This window comes from Microtus ochrogaster, unplaced genomic scaffold, assembly GCF_000317375.1.
Source record: "Microtus ochrogaster isolate Prairie Vole_2 unplaced genomic scaffold, MicOch1.0 UNK54, whole genome shotgun sequence".
NCBI lineage: Eukaryota > Metazoa > Chordata > Mammalia > Rodentia > Cricetidae > Microtus > Microtus ochrogaster.
This window is the reverse complement of record NW_004949152.1, coordinates 2,348,282-2,351,531: the sequence shown is the minus strand read 5'-3', so window position 1 is coordinate 2,351,531 and position 3,250 is coordinate 2,348,282. Positions and strand designations below refer to the sequence as shown.

General features: G+C 48.6%; 1 protein-coding gene across 2 annotated transcripts in view; it reads left to right on the top strand.

Moving 5' to 3' along the window:
* Chd9 (chromodomain helicase DNA binding protein 9) overlaps positions 1-3,250 on the top strand; it is a 234,087-nt gene that overhangs the window by 21,663 nt on the left and 209,174 nt on the right. For both annotated transcript variants that reach the window (XM_013354623.2, XM_026777292.1), the window contains exon 2: positions 2,123-2,251. The gene's annotated coding sequence lies outside the window, so the exon portion shown is untranslated. The remainder of the gene's footprint in view (positions 1-2,122; positions 2,252-3,250) is intronic.

Below are 3,250 nucleotides of genomic sequence, written 5' to 3'. Positions count from 1 at the left end.
TTTTTGATTTTTCGAGACAGGGTTTCTCTGTGGCTTTGGAGCCTGTCCTGGAACTAGCTCTGTAGACCAGGCTGGTCTCGAACTCACAGAGATCCGCCTGTCTCTGCCTCCCGAGTGCTGGGATTAAAGGCGTGCGCCACCATCGCCTGGCTATGCTTCTTATATTTATGAGACTCAGTATTACGTCTTCAATGTCTGGAACATAGGGGTCTTTCCATTTCTTCCTAATTTGGGGTGGAGTGGTACATATGTGTGATATACCCACATTAGAGTTTACAGGTGTATGTGTCTATATGCACACAGAGACTAAAAGAGAGGATGCCAGGTAACCTTGAAGAAATGGGTTCCTTCCTTTTGTGGGACAGCAAATGCAGATGGAGCTCTATGAAGGCTTCGACACACTTAGAGAGTACAGATGGTGTGAGGTGCTGCCTTCCCACTCTGAAAGTGCCACGAGCCACCACTGTACCAAATGCGTCTCTTTGCACTCAACCATGTGGTAGCCAAGTCCTGCTTCTGGTACTTCCTGTCACCACTGAAGAAGATGAAGAAGTTGTCAGGGGAGACGGTGTACTGCGGGCAGGAGTTTGAAAAGCTGCTGCTGCGTGCAGAGAAGTTCGGCATCTGGCTACGCTGTGACTCCCTCAGTGGCACACACAATGTGTACCGTGAGTACCTGGACCTGACCATGACTGGCACCATCACACAATGCTACCAAGACGTGGGTGCCCGGCACCGTGCCCATGCACACTCCATCCAGATCATGAAGGTGGAAGAGACTGAAGAGGGCACGTGCTGTCTGCTTGGCCATCAAGCCGTTCCACGACACCAAGATCAAGTTTCTGTTGCCTGACAGCTGTTGCAACTCCAACACAAGTCTTGCTTCCCTACCAAGAGACTCAACAGTTTCTTCTAGATCCAGAGACACCCCCAAAGAGTCGAAGAAGAAAAGAAGAGGAGGAGGAAGGAGAGAAGGAAGAAAAGAAGGAAAGAAGGAAGGAAGGAAGGAAAAATTGGGTTAAATGGCTCTAATATATGATGTCCAGCTACTTAGGAGATTAGGACCTTTTGAAGCCTGAGTTCAGGATTAGCCTGCCCAAATCAATTCTCTTTTTTTCAATTTATTTACTTGTTTGTTTGTTTGTTATGTATACAATATTCTTTCTGCATGTATGCCTGAAGGCCAGAAGAGGGCACCAAACCTTATGACAGATGGTTGTGAGCCACCATGTGGTTGCTGGGAATTGAACTCAGGACCTTTGGAAGAGCAGACAATGCTCTTAACCACTGAGCCATCTCTCCAGCCCCAGTAAATCAATTCTCACTCATATTTATTCTCCCTCCTTCCCTCTGTCTGTCTGTCTGCCTGTCTGTCTCTCTCCTTTCTCCCTCAGTGCTGGGTATGGAACCCTGGGCCTTAGGAATGCTAGGCAAGTGTTCTTCCAATACTCACACCCCCGACCCCCAGCTACTCTCTTCTTCTCTTTTTAAAAACATGTATTCATTTTGGGGGGTGGGGAGGTGGTATTGTGTAGGAGTGAATGGAGACCAGAGGACAATCTGCAGGAGACTGTTCCCTTCTTCTTCCATCACATGGGTCTGGGGATTGAACTCAAGTCCTCAGGCGCTTTGAGCCATCTCAATTTCTATCTAAAGAGAGAGAGAGAGAGATCCAAGCTTGAGTCCCTTTACATTTTACAGTCATCCCAGCCACCACCCCCCTAGCTCAGATTACAAGAAACAGCGGGGCGTTTTCACTTTCTGGGATAGGAATGGATAGCAAATATTGCCTCAGGTAGACCAGCAAAGGGATTGCAGAGGCTAAGACATCTTCCCAGCACAGGCTATCCGGAGCAGTCAGCTGTAAGTCCTAGAGAAGCCCCTAGAACCCAGCACGGTCGAGCCCTCCCACCCGCCACGGGAATAGCAGAGAGCAGAGGAAGGAGCAAACCTGGTGCCCTCTGCCACACACAGCTGTCTGAAGACTGCTGGGGACAGAGTGCCGCCAGACCCGGTACCCGGGAGGCATCCTCTGTCACTCTACAGTCTGGGGCTTTGTGACAGCAGACACACTTTCAGTTCTTTCCCGAGCCCTGGGTTTATTTTGCTTCTTGTTTTCCAGGCCTGTGGGATACTTATATAGCACCGAGGCACACAGCCTGTTCTGTGCGGCCACTCCTAATGCCTGCAGAATTTATGAGCTCCGGAGTCTGAGACAGCGTCTGTCTCCTTTCCTACCTCCTCCTTCCAGGTAAGCCGGCTGTCTTATCCACAGCTGGAAGCCCCCTCTGCCACAGGGCCAGCTCCCAGGCTGCTTGCTCCACCCCAGCTGCAGCTACTGCAAGTCCTAACCAACTCCCATTCCCATTTCCATGGCAACAGAAACACATTTCCCATCCCTGCCTTTCTACTTCAGAAAGGAAAGCTATAACACGTCTCCTGTTCACGCTCCTGCTTGCTCTCTCTTTTTTTAATCTGTCTTTTTCTTTGGCTGGCCTAGTGCCCACCATGCAGACCGGGTTGGCCTCAGGTTGTAGCATTCCTCCTACCTGGTTTCTAGAGTGCCAAGGTTGTTACAGTCATGAGTCACTGTGGCTGGCTTTTTACTTCTTGTATTGTAATTTTGAGACATCTTTACACAGCTCTGGCTGTCCTTGAACACACTCTGTAGACCAGGCTGGCCTCAAACGCAGAGATCCACCTGCCTCTGCCTCCTTAGGGCTGGGATTAAAGGCGTGTGCCACCGCCACCTGCTACATCAACCTTGCTTTTGTTTCTTTTTCTGTTTTGAGTCAAGGCCTTATTTTGTAAGCCAATCTGGACCCAAGGTTTAGAACTTTCTGGAGGACTTGGCCTGCTGTCTCTGATAAGTCAGCCCTGTGGACAGTCTACAAGGAGGAGAGTTAGGGAACAAGGGATTAAATGAAGTAGGGCGCTGATAGTTGGCTGGCCCAGAGAAAGGCAAGGCCCTGTTCACTGCCCACTTATCCGGTGTATCCCTTTCATTTGGCTCTTGCTGACTTTTGTCCTTTATAACAAGTTGGCAAACACAAGTACAGTGTTTCCCTGTGTTCCAGAAGTGTGTTTAGCCTAACAGCCAACTTGAAGGATATTTGTCTATTTTTTTGTTTGGTTTCGTTTGGTTTTTGGTTGTTTTGTTTTTCCCAGACAGGTGTTAACTGACCCTAATAATCATGACCAAATTAAGTAAAGCAAGTGTTTCTTTTGTTTTTTTTTTGTTTTTTTTTTT